This window comes from Hemicordylus capensis, chromosome 3 (assembly GCF_027244095.1).
Source record: "Hemicordylus capensis ecotype Gifberg chromosome 3, rHemCap1.1.pri, whole genome shotgun sequence".
Taxonomy (NCBI): Eukaryota; Metazoa; Chordata; class Lepidosauria; order Squamata; family Cordylidae; genus Hemicordylus; species Hemicordylus capensis.
In genome coordinates this window covers 95,132,893-95,150,921 of record NC_069659.1, presented here as the reverse complement: position 1 = coordinate 95,150,921, position 18,029 = coordinate 95,132,893, and positions in this window count along the sequence as shown.

The following is an 18,029-nucleotide window of genomic DNA, read 5'->3' as shown; positions in this document are numbered from 1 at the left end:
TCACGCTCCCCTGAAATGAACAGGTGTGCAGTCAGGGGTACCTCTGGATCTGAACCTCTCCCTGGTGTCCCAGTTTGAGGTCAGAGGAGCTTTTTGTAAACTTTGGCTAATACACCTGCTGTGTCCATTTCTTGAGATGAACGACCTCAAAACAGTGGCACATCTGCTGGTAATCTCTAGGCTGGATTACTACAATGCGCTCTATGTGGGGCTGCCTTTGTACGTAATCTGGAAACTGCAGTTGGTTCAGAACGTGGCAGCCAGGTTGGTCTCTGGGTCATCTAGGAGAGATCATATTACTCTGTCTTGCATGAATTGCACAGGCTTCTGATACGTTTCTGGACAAAACACAAGGTGCTAGTCATTGCCTATAAAGCCCTAAACAGCTTAGGCCCTGGGTATTTAAGAGAACGTCTTCTTCGCCATGAGCCCCACCACCGGTTAAGATCACCTGGAGAGGTTCGCCTGCAGCTGCTGCCAACTAGTCTGGTGGCTACTCAGGAACGGGCCTTTTCCCATTGCAGCCCCCTGGACTTTGGAATGTGTTCCCTGTTGAAACAAGACCCTCCCCATCTCTGGAAACCTTTAGAAAGGCACTGAAGACGTATTTATTCACCAGGCTTTTAATTAGATTTATGGTTTTAAATAATTTTAATACTGGGTTTAAAATGTTTTAAATCTTTTAAATAATTTTAATTAATTGATTTAATGTTTTAAATGATTTTAATTCTAAACCACCCAGAGACACAAGTTTTAAGTGATATAGAAATATTTTCAAATAAATAAATAAATAAATAAATCAGCTTCCCTAAAGGTAGAGCAGGTGATAGGGGAGTCAGTTACTACTTACAAGTCTCATTTGCTGCACCGGTGGCTGGGCAGGTGGGGCAGCAGCAACAGATCCCCACCAACCTCCCCCAGAGTACCTAGGCCTTCTTCGGCCTGGTTTGAGCCTCTGCACACATGTGGAGGCCATTTTAATTGCCTCTGTGCATGTGCAGAAGTCATTAAAATGGCTTCTATGCATGCGCAGAAGCTCAAACTGGGCCGCCACCAGCCCTGGCTACTCTGGGGGAGGCCAGTATGGTTGGGGAGGAGCCGCCACCACCTGCACTATGTCCACCACAGCAGCCGCTGCCAATGGGATTTGAAAGTAGTAACTGACTCCCCTCCCACCCGTTCTATCCTTAGGGAAGCCGCCCTGCCCCTTTACTGGTAAAGAGAAATCTTCACTGGATTCCCCTTTACCAGTAGAGCTCCAAACCAGTTCAGTTTGAACTGGGCCCAGTTCAGTTCGGTTCAAACTCGGACTGGCAGAAGCCATTCCAGTTCAACCCTGAACCTTTTGGGCTGGTTCAACGTGAAGCCCGGCTTGAACCAAGACAGCACGCACATTCCTATAACTGAAATTTCCAAAGATATACAACTGTATTCCCACAAAAAGCGGATTGCAGTAATCAAGCCTAGAAGTTACCAATGAACGCACTGCAGTTTTGACATCATTACATTCAAGGAACGGGCACAGGTGTAGGGGTTTGAACAAAACCGGGTTGTCTGGTTTGGTTTGGGTCCGAACTGGATTTGAACTGGACCGGGCATGTTCGGTTTTGCCACCTCCCAACACCCCCCACCCCAGGTTCGGTTTGTGTTAGGGGGAATTTGTAAAAATATTTATTATTTTTTTTTTTTAAAATCATTAAACTCACTGCCACCCAGTATAGGAGTTCTATGTGGTCACGGGGGGGGGGGTCTCCAGAGGCCCCCACCCACCAGCCTCCATTTAATTCAAAATAGCCAGGTTTGGGCAGTTTGCGTAGTGACCCGGCCATGCAAAGGCCCATTGGGCATGCAAGGCAGACTCCAAAATGGCCACCACCACAGAGCACAGGCCTGGAATGGGCCAAAGACCGCCCGAACCAGGCTATTTGGGATTAAATGGAGGCTGGCAGGGGGAGGGAGAACCTCTGGAGACACACACACACACCCTGCAGCCACGGAGAAGCCGCGGGTGATGGTGAGTTTAATTATGTGTAAAAACAGGTTTGTTTGTTTTAAAAATTAAATGGACCCCCAAACCAGTGTTCCCTCTAACACGGATTCCCAGATGTTGTTGACTACAACTTCCAGAATCCCCAAACAAAAACCATTATATCTGGGGATTCTGGGAGTTGTAGTCAACAACATCTGGGAATCCCTGTTAGAGGGAACACTGCCCCAAACCTAAAATGGGGGTTGTTCGGTCCGAGATCGGGTCAAACGGGCCGGTTTGGTTTGGAATTGGTTCTGCATAGAACCATCGAACTGGCCATGGTCAATGTCAAATGGGTTTGAATTCAAACCCATTCACACATCCCTACACCGCTGTCGTAGTGACTGAAGTTCATAGAAAGTGCTCGTGGCCATAGCCTCCACCTGAGACTCCAGGGTGAGGCCTGGGTCCAGAAGCACTCCGAACCCCATCCAGAACAAAACGTTCTATCACATCCCTCAAATTAAGGCCCCCATTAGTACCTTCATCTTGTTTGGATTCAGCTTCAATTTATTATCGCTCATCCATCCCATTGCTGCCTGAAAGCCAGCATTTAGGGGAGTTATGGTATTTCTTGATGATGAAATAGATTTGGGTGTTATCAGCATATTGATAATACCCTTCTCCAATATAATATTATTACTTTGAGAACTGTGGCCAGGGGAGAAGCAACCATTGACCAAACGGGTCCGAAGAATCTGGGCCACTGTGCCCCTGGGGATAATGCTGGTCCCCCAGCCACCCCCTACAGCTGACATCAGACACAAGGGTATGGCCAAATGCAGAAACAGGGGCGTGTGGCCCCATTTGCAAACTGTTTCAACGGCCAACAGCAGGTTTACAGTGTGGCCAGGAATGCCTTTCCCTGCTTGGAAAGGCAGAGAGACACGTTCCCAGCCACAGGTCTGTTTTTAAGAAGCTTCAGCCAGTGCATCTCTCTGCCCTCCCAAGGCCATGCTGTAAACCTGGTGATATCAGATGCAGGGAGCGTGACTGGGCACTGGGGGCTGCAGCCGTGGACTGAACCAGGGCCACTGCTGGCCTAGCTATAGCATTGACTGTGGCTAATGAAGGGGTGTGTGTGTGTGTGTGTGTGTGTGTGTGTGTGTGTGTGTGTGTGTGTGTGTGAGAGAGAGAGAGAGAGAGAGAGAGAGAGGGAGAGGGAGAGAGAGAGAGAGAGAGGGGGAGAGCGCGTATCTCATCCTACCTTTGTGCCAATACATCCTACATTTGTGCTAACACATCCTACTGGGGAAGAGAGCTGGTCTTGTGGTAGTGTGCATGAATGACCCTTTGCTAAACAGGGTCCACATTGGTTTGCATTCAAATGGGTGCCTACATTTTATTTATTTATTTATTTATTTATTACTTTTTTGTATCCTGCTCTTCCTCCAAGGAGCCCAGAGCAGTGTACTACACACTTAGGTTTCTCCTCACAGCAACCCTGTGAAGTAGGTTAGGCTGAGAGAGAAGTGACTGGCCCAGAGTCACCCAGCTAGTTTCATGGCTGAATGGGGATTTGAACTCGGATCTCCCCGGTCCTTGTCCAGCACTCTAGCCACTACACCACACTGGCTCTCATGTGAGTGCTATAAGATATTTCCCTTAGGGGATGGGGCCATAGCTCTGTGGAAGATCATCTGTATGGAGAAAGTCCCAAGTTCAATTCCTGGCATCTCCAGGTAGGGCTGGGAGAGACCCCTACTTATAACCTTGGAGAGTCTCTGCCAGTCAATGCAGACAATACTGAGCTAGATGGACCAATGGTCTGACTTGGTATAAGGCAGCTTCCTATGTGTCTGTGTTCATTAACCTTAGAAGCTGGTTTTGAGCCACTTGATAAGAAGCTGCCTGTCACTGTGTTGTGTTTTTGTGTGGTCTAGTCAGCTGTCTGTAATTACTTGGACTCTGCTGAGATAATATTTTCCCCTTGGGATAGTACCTGGGGGAAAATTGGGAATGGGCTTTGGGCTCATACACACATTCGTACACTCCTTGCCACAGGGAGAAGTGACAACCAAAACATAGCAGGTGCAAGTTTGGTCATTCAAGCCCTCCAAAAAATTGGGGGAGGGGCATAGGAGGGGCAAGGAAAGAATGTGTGAGCCTCAAGTCTTCTCCCTCTTTCTCCCCAGATGCAATCCCAGAAGAAAAATATCCTCTGAACAGGGCCTTATACATGGATGTTGTAAAAATGGTACACGATGTGATTAAATGGAAGGGGAGCATTTTACCAAAGCTGTTTCCAGTAAAGACCTGATGGGACATGAGCCAAACTTGGTATGAGAAATGCTGAGAATTCCTGCTATGGATAAAGCACATATGTAGTCCTTATTTGTTGCTATTAGCCTTATCCAGCTGTTTTAATCTGTAGTCATGTGCACAGCAAAACAGTTATGGAGTTCATAGTTGCAAATTGTTTGTTTTTCTAGTAGGATTATTCATATATACTTAGTGTTAGGTGCATGTTCAAATTCTGCATTGCAAAATTGGCTTAATCAAGAAACAGTAGAAGACTACTAGGCAATCTTATCAACCACCTTTAAAAAGAGTTTTCATATCCCTGGAGGAAATGTGGGGTGTTCTTTTTTTAATTGCTGCAGTTACTATAGTGAATCATGCACAGTGCTGTGGAAACGAGTCAAGAGATGTTTTCAGTGGAGAACTCAAAATAGATTGGCCAGTCACTTTGGAAAACAGATAATATTTATAACTGTAGGGTTTGCAAAGAAAGACCAGCAGCCATTTTAGAAGAATAAAAACCGAAGAAGAAGCTTCCCAGGGGAGGCAGTTCTCCCTTTATTTAACTTCAGCTCTTCACATTTTAACTCATTAACTCTTTAAGTGCTATATACTATAATACCACATCTCTCCTTCTTCCATCTTTATAAATCTTAAACTGTTTTCAACATAAACCAAAAAGAACCTTTTAAATTAAAAAGTATCCTTTTTTGAAAGTAAATGTTCTCCAGTCATTTATTTGGCATTTGTGTCTATCATACATTAAGTCTCTGGAGAGGCCTGACATATCTCCCTGTCTAGGTTTGTACTTCCATTCTGTATTCCTCATCAGCCTCTCTTTCTTGGACGACTGGCTGAACTGGAGATGGCTATTGTGGCAATCTATCTCCATCTGAAGATTAAAGGTTCTGAAGATGAAACGAATCCGATGGGCAATGCCTTGGGGAGTATTCATGATACAAGATTTAGGTGTTGTAGCTTCCCCCCTGCACAGTTTCAAAAGGCTGGGAACTTTTGCATCCAAACTCTAGATGCCCTAGGAAGTAACTTTGATAATGGTTGAACCCTGTGCAAAACATTGAAATTATGCTGCTATCGTTTCTTCTGCTCTGCATCCCGTTGTTCAAAGTCTTTCAGATCTGGCCACTGGAGTTGAAGCTTGGAAAGTGCCACTGGTAAGGGGGTCCTCAGCCAATGCTCTATGAGAAGTTGTGCCAGTTAAGATCTTGAAGCAAGGGGGTTGGATCTAGATGCCAACAGAACTAAATATGGATTGTCCCCTTTTTCAACAACCCTTTCAGCTGTCAGAGCCATACTGAGATTCATCTTCCAAAATAAGATGCTCAGAAACTCCATGTGTAGCAAAAATAGCTTTCAGTTTTTGTATGAAGTGAAGGGATGAAAAGTGAATAAGCAAGGCATGGTCAATATACCTGGAGAAATAATCAACAACAATAACATATGTATTCCCTTGCCAAATAAGTATGAAGCTACTTGTTGCCAGGATCTCCCAGGTTGCTTTGTCAAAATTAAAGGTTTAGGGCTCTGTTTTCTCATCTATGAGATGTAGGTCATTTCAGTCTGGACAATAAGGTCTCCCCACCAGTGGAAGTCGTTTCAAGGCACACCATCCTTGTTGGCAGAGGCGAATTACTCTCTGACATGTGGCATCCTGGCATTTTGCCATGTGAATTTGCTGGAGCTACCCTTTTGTTGCTGGAAGTTTGAAACATTCACTTTTGTTGCCAAATCTAGTTCATCCTTTGGATGTGGTAGAAGAACAGAGGCTCTGGAAAGTGCATCTGCTGGTACAAGTGACTTTCCTGGTACATGCTCAGTGTCAAACAAAAATCTCAGAAGGCGAAAGTGAAATATTTGAATCCCTGGAGGAAGGGGTTTTGAGCCAAGATTTGAGTCACAAAAGGTTGTGATCAGTGTGTATAGTTAATTTTAATCCCACCAAATAAGAATTAAAATGTTCACAGGCCCAGGTAAAAGCTAATGCTTCCTTTTCCACCCGAGCATAGCATGGCTCTGTGTCAGTAAGACATCAAGAAATGAATGTGACTACTACTACTCTGGTGGTTGTGGGCCATCTCCAGCATCAGAGGCATGATGCTTCTCAATACCAGTTGCAGGGGAGCAACAGCAAGAGAGAGGGCATGCACAAACCTCTTGCCTGTGGGCTCCCAAGAGGCATCTGGTGGGAGAGGAGGGCTGGTCTTTGGGAGAGGAGAGCTGGTCTTGTCTGGTAGCAAGCATGTCTTGTCCCCATAGCTAAGCAGGGTCTGCCCTGATTGCATCTGAATGGGAGACTTGATGTGTGAGCACTGCAAGATATTCCCCTCAGGGGATGAAGCCGCTCTGGGAAGAGCAGAAGGTTTCAAGTTCCCTCCCTGGCTTCTCCAAGATAGGGCTGAGAGAGATTCCTGTCTGCAACCTTGGAGAAGCCGCTGCCAGTCTGTGAAGACAATACTGAGCTAGATAGACCAATGGTCTGACTCAGTATATGGCAGTTTCCTATGTTCCTTTCCTGTGATTTTGTGGCTTTCTTTTCTCAGCACTGCTGTGCTATTGCTGCTATAACTATCGGGTTTTGCTGGATCTCAGATTGACAAAGGCAGAACTTGGGTGTCTTCCTTCCTTGAATTGTGGTTTGTTTTGTTTGTAAGATAGTGTTGTGGTGAGAAATGGACAGTGGCAAGTGTGTGTGTGTGTGTGTGTGTGTGTGTGTGTAGTATTTCTCGGTGATTGCTGTGATGAGCCCCATATCTGGCCTTGAGATTAACTTGTGCTTCATTCCCTAGGATCCTATGGGGATGGGGGGAAGGTTAAAAATTTGTTTAAAATTGCCCGCTTGCCCATTTCTTTTATGGGTTCATCAAGTGGTAGGTAGCACCTATCATGCCCTACCATTCACTTTGGTGTCCCTAGGAGCTACCCTTGGAGAACAATGGGGTGTTTCAAGTTTCTCTATTGTTTCCTATGGCCGACACACTCAAAACATTTCAGGTTTGTTTCATCAAAACAACTGGGGCCGACTGCTATTTTGACTAAACGTTTCAGCCATCTACGTTTTCCAAGCATGAAACAAAATGCAAAATGTGTTTCATGCACATTCTTATTTTATGACAGTGCTTACATTCTACATCTTCTGCCAGGCATTGTTGCCAAGTATAGGTAGATTTTCTACCACAGTGCCCACACATACTTTCTCCAGAGTTTCTAACGGTCTGTTTTACTTTCCCAGATTTCATTAATAGTGATGGTTTAAGTTGACCCTTAGGTCTAACTATCTGATTCCTCTTTTTATTCTTAGTCTTTACAATGCACACATTATCAGGCACCATATTGTTTGGGGTAGTTGCCTGCAAATCCAGCCGTTGTTTCATTATGGTTTCATGAAGGCACACTCATGCAATTCAATAGGCAGTGGCCAAAGTGAGCTCAAGATCCAACTGAAGATGAGCTGACAATTGTGTATCTTTTATGCCCGCAACAATCCTATCTCTTATAAGCTCCTCCTTGAGAGCTCCTTATTTACATTGCTCAGCTAAGGCATGTAATAAAGGCTTCTGCATATTCTCCTAGTTCCTGGCATCTCTTGTTAAACTTATTATTATTTATTATTATCTTTACATTTATATCCCGCTCTTCCTCCAAGGAGCCCAGAGCAGTGTACTACATACTTGAGTTTCTCTTTCACAACAATCCTGTGAAGTAGGTTAGGCTGAGAGAGAAGTGACTGGCCCAGAGTCACCCGGCTAGTTTCATGGCTGAATGGGGATTTGAACTCGGGTCTCCCCGGTCCTAGTCCAGCACTCTAACCACTACACCATGCTGGCCCTTTCATATATGACATTTTGTCTTCCAATGAAATGATTATCAACCAGAGGTGCACCGAGGTAATTTTGAAGCCTGGATCTAAAGGCCTTTGGAGGCGCCCGCTGCAAGGGGGGCCTCATTTTTAAGTTAAGCATCATTTTTAACACGTAGGTTCCTGAGGGCACAAACCACACTACCCAGGACAGACTAAAGCTTATTTAGGTGCCCCCAGCGGGTGTGGAGGCCCTGGACTTCAGCCCCGAAGTCCAGAGATAAGAGCGCCTCTGTTATCAACAGCTTCTTTCACTTTCTTGTAATCTTTTTGGTCATCTGTAGTGAGGAGCAAAACACACAGAATATCTTCTGCAGTATCTCCCATAGCAAAAATGAAAGCATTCACTTGGTATTCCTGTGATTTCTGCATTAAGTCAGAAACCATCCTACACCTCTCAAATCTTCTAATCCAGATGGGCCAACTGACTGAATTTAGAAAATCAGATTTCTGAAGATAGGCCATGATTCTTAAAGGATCCATAGCTTCCCAAATGTATGTCCTTCAATTTTCACCTGGCTTTGTCCTTCAGCAAGCAATCTCAATCTTTCCTCTCTTCCCCACCCCTCATTCACCCTTTGTTGTATGTTGTCCTAATTATTCTTTCTTTGCTGACATAAGTGTAAACCCGAGTTCCCTTTGCCTCCAGTTCCCAAACCTGATTGTTTGAACCAGGAATTGGAGTTCTGAAGCCAAAAATGGACCTGCGATTTCCCTCCTCTAACTGCAGTTGTTACCTTTAGTTTATATTGAGTTATGCCGCCAAACACTGCTTTTCAGAAGTGCCTCCATTATGTCCAATCCAAGGATTTGAGTTTGCCTTTACTCAAACCAGAGTTGAGGGAGGAAACTCCTCCCTTGCTCTGGCTCATATTGGCTGCATGGGGCTGTCCTTCAGGACATAAGGAAGCCCGCACAGCCAGCTCCCCTGGCTCTCTACAGTCTCGCTGACTGTAGTCGGTGAGACTGCAGTAGATGTAGATATGAACTCAGACCGGAGAGCGGGGGGAGGGGGAGGCGTGTAACCACAGTTCCACTGGATCCGCCATTCTGTATTTCATCTGAACTGGCCCTGTTAGACCACAGCAACAACCAATTGCACAGTTTGCCAGTCAGGGATTTTTACCACCAAAACCAATTTCCCTTTCAGCCATGTGTTACTTCCTGAATAAAACTGATTGTATTTTTAACTTGTGTCTTGATTTATTTTTTCTTGTTCCATGCTGCTCATTCATCATTTCACATCCATAATTCCGACATACTTGGACCTTTCCTTTTATGCCCCAAATTCATTTATCCCAACAGTTTCTATTTTCTTCCCTCTATCTCATTTTTTATGCTCAACCACTTGGTAAAATGAGCCTGTGTCTAAACAGCAGCTTCTTACATTGCTGGTTGTAATCAGTGAGATTAACTCACCACCTGCAAAAGGCAGGGGGGAGGTATAGCATTTATGGTTGCTTTGTTTTGCTTTGTTGCAACAGTCCTGGAGCAATCGAGAGCCAGCGTGGTGTAGTGGTTAGAGTGCTGGACTAGGACCGGGGAGACCCGAGTTCAAATCCCCATTCAGCCATGAAACTAGCTGGGTGACTCTGGGCCAGTCACTTCTCTCTCAGCCTAACCTACTTCACAGGGTTGTTGTGAAAGAGAAACTCAAGTATGTAGTACACTGCTCTGGGCTCCTTGGAGGAAGAGCGGGATATAAATGTAATAATAATAATAATGATAATAATAATAATAATAATAGAAAAGTCAACAACAAACAGCAAGGGCCGCCTTTGTAAAGAAGCAGATGAAATAGTGGAGCACTTAATCAGCTGTTGTCAAAAGATCGCACAGACTGACTACAAACAAAGGCATGACAAGGTAGCAGGGATGATACACTGGAACATCTGCCAAAAATACAAGCTACCTGTAGCCAAAAATTGGCGGGACCATAAAATTGAAAAAGTGGTAGAAAATGAAGATGTAAAAATACTATGGGACTTCTGACTACAAACAGACAAACATCTGCCACACAATATACCAGATATAACTGTAGTTGAGAAGAAAGAAAAACAAGTTAAAATAATTGACGTAGCAATACCAGGGAATAGCAGAAGAAAAAGAAATAGAAAAAATCACAAAATACAAAGATCTATAAATTGAAATGGAAAGGCTGTGGCAGAAAAAGACCAAAATAATCCCAGTGGTAATTCACACCCTGGGTGCAGTTCCAAAAGACCTTGAAGAACACCTCAACACCATAGGGGCCACAGAAATCACCACCAGCCAATTACAAAAAGCAACTTTACTGGGAACAGCCTATATTCTGCGACGATATCTATAATAGCAACAACATTGACAATAAAATTCAGCTATCCCAGGTCCTTGGGAAGGACTCGATGTCTGGATAAAACAGACCAGTCAATAACACCTGTCTGAATAAATAATAATAAATAATAATAAACCAGTCAATAACACCTGTCTGAATAAATAATAATAATCCTACATCTGCTAATCTTTCAGCGTGTCATGTGGGAACTAGTGAGAATCAATGCAAACACAATGTGGCTTGCAGATGTGAGATGTCTGACATCCGCCAAAATTTCCATCTGGAGGCGCTGATGAGGGGATGGAATAATGGAATAACACAGTAAAACAGAAATGTTGATACGGAAATAACAGGAACTTCTCTGTCCAATCCAATAGGTTCAGCAGCTAAGTAACTCATGAGCTATGCTGTTCTGGAATGCAAAGTGAAGGGATGAACCTCTCTTGAAGTATAATTATATTTGGAAACAACTAGCACATTTAAAAGTGGGGAAATGCACTGAAATGGGTATAGTTTAGATGGTCAACTGGTAAGCTGTGGGCAACATCTGGTCCCCACTCCATTCATGTACAGCCCCATCACCATTCTGCACCCAGGTGTTGTTGTTTTTAAAGGTAGGCCAGTTCTCTTAATCTGGCTATGTTAGTTATGACACCAAATGCCAGGCAGCAGAGGGAAGAGATGTGTGTGCTCCCAATTCCCAGTTGTCTGTGAGGTGAAAAGAAATGGGAAATGACTGTGTGAGAGGGGTCCCTCATGGATGCTTGATGTGGGCAACCAACATCAGCCACCCTACTTCACCAATGTCAGTTGCCCACACCGAGGAACCATGATGGACACCTCCCATATTATCACCTCGGCCCTTTTTCACTTGCAGACAACCTGGGATCTGAAATGCACACCACACTGCCTCCCTCTGCCATCTGACATTCGACAATATACTTAACATAACCATATTATGTTTACTGGCCCAGATGTTGCAGGCAAACCTACTCTCACTTTATGTACCCTTCATCTCACCCATCAGACTCCCTCCTTCCATAAAGCAGTAGCTGAGTTGTGGAGCACATTGCCTTCCCTCAAGTCTAAGAATATGGTGACTTCTGGCCCAGATACCTAAAGACTTTTTTTAAAGTCTGCTTTCCAGTAGGCTTATGAGATCACTTGGCATTCCGTGTGTCTGTCTGTGTGTCCATGTCCATATGTGTATGTGTGTCCCTATCAACTTCACAGTGCCTTGACCAATATGAACCAAGTTGGGTACAGTTATAAGGATACCTCAATGGTGTAGTTTGTGATGATGTCATCCACCCCAATTCAAGATGGTGGACAAGTGAACGTTTGAGGCACAAGTGGGCTAACTTGAGTTTGTGAAGATGTCATCCACCCTGGCAGAAATGTAAACATTTGAGGTGCAAGTGGGGTAACTTGTGGACCGTCTAACCAATTTGAACCAAATTAGGTACAGTTGTAGTGAGCGACACATAAGGACACCTCAGTGATGTAATTTGTAATGATGTCATCCATCCAAATCCAAGATGTCAGATGAGTGAATGTTGGAGGTGCAAGAGGCTAACTTGAGGACCACTTAACCAATCTGAACTAAATTTGGTACAACTGTAGTGAGTGACAAACAGCAATATCTCAATATGGTTTGTGATGATTTCATCCACCCCAATTCAAGATGGCAGACACGTGAACATTTGAGGCACAATTGGGCTAATTTGTGACCCACTAACCGATTTGAACTAAATTTGCTACAGGTGTAGGGACACCTCAGCCGCATAGTTTGTGATAATGTCATCCACCCCAATTCAAGATGGCAGACACATGAATGTTTGAGGCACAAGTGGGCTAATTTGTGAACTGCCTAACCAATTTGGATCAAATTTAGTCCAGTTGTAGGGATAGTGAAAGGAAAGAAGGCAGATTAGTTCTTACTAGAATTTGTTAATTGATAAGTTTGATTTGTACTCCCATGAGACCAAAAAAAGATAATGGATGCAGATAAGTGATTTTCTAATTTTAGTCAAATTTAGACAAATTGCCTATGCAGATACTTGTTTGCTGTCTGGGTGACATGTTTAACTAATGGCTTGTGAATGGAACATAGGAGCATCTAGCTCAGTATTGTCTACCCAGATTGGAAGCGGCTTCTCCCAAGTTGCAGGCAAGAGTCTTTCTCAGCCCTACTTTGGAGACGCTAAGGAGGAAACTTGGAACCTTCTGCATGCAAACATGTAGGTGCTCTTCCCAGAGCAGCCCCATTCCCTAAGGGAAATATCTTACAGTACTCACACATGTCTCCCTTTCAAATGCAAACCAGGGTGGACCCTGCTTAGCAAAAGGGACAATTCATGCTTGCTATCACTAGATAAATATCCATACAAATGCAATTGGGCAGTATTTCCCCATAACTAAACCAAACATATTTTCGGGTACTAATCCAAAGAAAATGGAAAATCATTCTAAAGCTGAAATATTATTGATATTTACCTGGATATCTGCATTTGTACAGGAATCTACTACTATAATAACTAAAAAGTTAAAACACAGAGACAGAGTGCTTAAATAAAGACAGTTGTATTTGCTAGCTCCTATAGTTAAATATTGATAGCTGCAATCCATACTGGTGGTATAATAGTCCATAATAGTGGTATAGTCAGAGCAGGGAGGATGAGATTGAAAATGGCAGAAACTGGTGGAAATGCAATGTAAGAGAAACAAAATCTGATCTTGAGCCCTGAAATCTTGCAGAAAAGGAACATGAACTTTTTACTTATTAAACCTTCAGCCCATGTTCAGGTTCTGCCCTTAACAAGCCTTAACCTGCACTGTCCCAAAGCACCTTATTAACTTGTTTATTCTTTCCAGCCTTCTGCATTCAGGTAAAACACGTTACATAAACGATAACAAAAACAAAATTTAAAAAATTAATCAGTACACAAGTTTATGGAGCACACAGTTATTACTAGGTTATCTATGTCTGTAAGGGAAAAAAAGCAATTTCTGCTATAGATGTTTAAATAGCTCAAAGCAGCAGGAGCAATCAAATTTGAAATCACCATTTTCATTATGTGGGTGATTCATTCATTCCACTTGTGAAAAGCAGAAGAGCAAACCACCTTTTGCGAATGGATAAATTACTGTTTATGAACAGTAATTTATCTGTTCATAAACTGTCAGTGATTGATATTGCAATCTATTAATAACATGTACTCTTTATCAATGTTTGCTCCTAAATTATTATGTAATTTGGCTCCATCACTCATACTACTGTTTAAAGTAGCCACAAAAACTGACAGTTCTGTATGGATAGGAAAACTAGACAAAAACAAATTGTTACCATACTTGCTCACACATGTGAACAAAATAATACCATACTCACACATGTGTATCTATGCTTTTGGATTGACTTGTGGGGATCTAGTTCAAAACCAAATTTGCAAGTGTGATTAACAAATGGACCAAAGTCTAAACATAGGCAAATATCAATGTTAGAGTACCCTAGAGGAGCAACAGACTTCGAGATGAGGATTTGAAATAAATAACTAATGTGTATTGGAAAAAGCAGAGGCTCAATGTAAGCAGTGGTTTAAAGGAAAACAAGTGAGCCAGTCTCAGTGTAGTGATCTGGGGAGAGTCAGGTTCAAGTCTGCTTAGCAGGTGACCTTAGGCAAGTCATTCTCTCCTAGCCTAAATGCTTCTCAGGACTGGTGTGAACATATACAGTAAATAATGTGATGTTGTAAAGTGACCGTGAGATAGGGCAGGAAATTGATGACACATGTCTAGATTGCTCATAGGAGACTACATTCAAACAGGCAGGAATCACTGCAGGTTTCTTCCTCTTAGAGAGGGCAGTGTTTGGTCACTAATGTTTTTAATAGTGACCATATTCTGAATGGAGCAAAGGCAGAGGGACCAGCAACTCTGGCTTTTGAACAGACTTACCCTTGTTGCATTGTTGTTAATATGAGAGGGGGGAAAGACAGAAGGAAGTGCCTGAAGCATACAGCAGTGAGGTATCTTTGGGATTGGAAGCTACCTGAGAACCAGATGGATCTCATTATCTCTAACATGGATCCCGTTGTCTCTGCTGACCTTTACCAGGGAATTGACAGAGGGAGTGTGATTCTGCTGTTTCTTTTGGATCTCTCAGCAGCGTTTGATAACATTGACCATGGTATCCTTCTGGATCGCCTGGGGGAATTGGGGATACGGGTCACTGCTTTGCAGTGGTTCTGCTCCTATATCTCGGGTAGATTCCAGATGGTGGAGCTTGGTGACAGCTGCTCTTCAAAACAGGAGCTGTTATATGGAGTCCCTCAGGGCTCCATTCTGTCACCAATGCTTTTTAATATTTACATGAAACCACTGGGTGAGGTCATCAGGAGGTTTGGTGCTGGGTGTTATCAGTATGTTGATGACACCCAAATCTATTTATCCTTTTCATCTTCATCATCAGGAAATGGCACTCATTCTCTAAATGCCTGGCTACAGGCAGTAATGGGCTGGATGAGGGAGAACAAATTGAAGCTGAATCCAAGCAAGACAGAGGTGCTCATTATAGGAGCTCAGAATCTGAGAGATGAGTTAGATCTCCCTGTGCTGGATGTGGTTACTCTTCCCCACAAGGAGCAGGTGCGCAGCTTGGGAATACTCCTGGACTCAGGCCTCACCCCGGTATTTCAGGTGGAGGCCATGGCCAGGAGAGCTTTCTATCAGCTCCAGCTGATTCAAGAGCTGCATCCATTCGTTGAAGAGGATGACCTCAAAACAGTGGTGCATCAGCTGGTAACCTCCAGGCTTGACTATTGCAATGCACTCTATGTGGAGCTGCCTTTGTACATAGTTCAGATACTTCAGTTAGTTCAGAATGTGGCAGCCAGATTGGTCTCAGGGCAACTCGGAGAGACCATATTATGCCTATTTTGAAACAGCTACACTGGCTGCCAATATGTTTCTGGGCAAAATACAAAGTGCTGGTTATTACCTTTAAAGCCCTGAATGGCTTAGGTCTGAGTTATCTTAGAGAGCACCTTGTTCTACATGATACCCACCACTTGTTAAGGTCATCTGAGGAGGTCCGTCTCCAATTACCACTGGTTCATCTGGTGGCAACTGAGGTGGGCCTTTTCTGTAGCTGCCCCAGGGCTGTGGAATGCACTCCCAGTAGAAATCTGTAACCAGAATTCATTGCTGACCTTCAGGAGAACCCTTAAAACCTATCTGTTTGGCGGCCTGCCAGGGATTTTAATTTGTTGTAATTTGTTTTTAACCACTGTAAATGTTCAGCCTGGTTCTCCAGGGTTTTTAACTGTTTAAATGTTTTAATTGTTAATTAGTTTTATGCTGTTTTTATAGTTTTGTTTTTAATTGCCAATTGATTTTAATTGTTTTATTTTGATGTAAACTGCCCCAAGCCATTTTTGGAAGGGCAGTATATAAATAAATCAAATAAACAAACAGACAAACAAATGGGGAAGGTAGAGCTAGGAGAGGTTGCAGACTGCTGGCAACGTGGTAACAAGTGAGCATAGCCACATGAATACCTTCTTCAGGATCTATACCTTTTTGTGTGCACTATGAGCGCGCTGTTATATTTCAATCTTATAAGTAAATGCACAGCAAGGCAGATAAATCAGCCCTTTGAGTGTTTCTTCTATAACTTAGAAAAACTGAATCAGAACTAATTGTGTGTGTATGTAAGCACACATATAGTGTAATGTTTATACAGAAGGCCCAGTTTGTTCCATAGTACTTACTCCAAGGCACTTGTGCATAGGATTGCAGTTTTACCTCATAGCATAGCAAAGTGTGTGTGTGCGCTCCTCACTTACTTGGCACTTACTTGGAAGTAAGTCCCATTCAGCCAAGTGAGACATGATTAAGATCTTCCTGTTAAGGGGCGTTATTTCAGACTGGTTAATTTGGAGTAAAATTGTGTGGATGTGTGTCTATGACATAGAAACAATGTAACCCAGAGAAATGTTTCAAAGTAGTGTATGCATTGCGCTTTCCAGATTACATGCTACAACAGCAGTAGTTTACTTTGGTCTGGCAGGATCGTTTTGAAACCATAAATAGAGGGTGTTGCGCAAAGCCACCAGCAGGCAGAGCAGTCTTTTCCAGCTTGGGTAAATCTCATACAACAGGAAAATATAGCTATTTTATTGCAAAGTTGTAGCACTGTAATGCAAAGATAAAACCCAAAAGGCAGCATCGGAAATGTGAATGGCACCTTGCTGACAATGCAGGGACTGCGATGTTGAAACACAGGTAGTAAGGAAGCACACTTAAACGACACGTAGTGACACTGTTGTAGTGTTCAATCTGGAAAGCGCCCATGAGACTTACAATGGGTGCTCCCCTCACATATATACAGACACAGAAACAGCTGCTTGGGTTTACTGGGTTAGGGCCCCCATCTGTTGTTGTTGCTGCCACCACTGTGCCCATTTGAAATCTGTGGCAACTGAACCAGGCCACGAGTAGCTGTAGAGAGCGGTGGCCAGGTCTCTGGGCCTGGCACTAGCAAGGCAACTGCTGCAGAACTGGGCTAGCTGTTTTGGGGCTAATTCTTCTCTCCTTCACAAAAGCAACTGCACCACAAGAGAAGGAAAGGAGTAAACCTGAGGCAAGGTAGCTCTGCTGAAACAGCAGCTGCTGCCTTGCCATTGCCTTGAAAGAAGCTAGCTGGCTTTGTGTAGCCAATACAACCAACTTAGTGCAAATTGTCTGTGCATATGAACAAGTCTGGAAACATACTATCCCTTGCCACTGCCAGTCTGTAGACCCCCAACCACGTCCAACTAGCTGTCCAATCATTATGACTACTGACACTGGGCCTGTGTGCATGTTCAACAGGCCTGCAAAATACTGGATGAAAGAGTGATGTTCCCACCACACTACTCTAAAAGCAGTTAAAGTACTCATCATGAATGGGAAATTATACAAAGAACACACTGAACCAAAATCCATCTATCTTTAATTAGCAAGAATGGCTAAAGAAACTTGTCATACATAAACTACATTTAACTAGAGTTGCCAGGTTTCCCAAAATTACCACTTTCCAGCTTTTTGCCTTTTTCTCAGCAGGATGAGTGGCAATGGCCCCCCAGGCCATTTGGGGGTGGGGAGTTACCACTGGGTCCTGCCATTTTACAGCTGGTCTATACCATGGTATCAGATTTTCCTCTCAATTTTTCAGGAGCTGACAGTCTTATATCACCAGGTTCTGCCTCTGACCTGGCAATTGCAATTAATCGCCAATTAACTGATTTTTCAGTTCTCATAAATACAGGGGATGCCTCTTTGCATTTTTCACACACTGATTACATAAGCGTGTGCATGCTTTTTCACATGTTTTAAATCATATTAGGCACACATTCTACTACTGTGGCCCTGCTTTTTGCAGTAGAATTACAAAAAATGAGAAGACCTAATGTGTGAAATTGCCTGCAATTTTTTTCTTAACAGGGATTCTTTCCTTTCGTTTACAAATCTGCACTGGAGGTTGGGAGAAATCTACCTTTTCCACCATCCAGAGTATTAGTAGGGCAGGA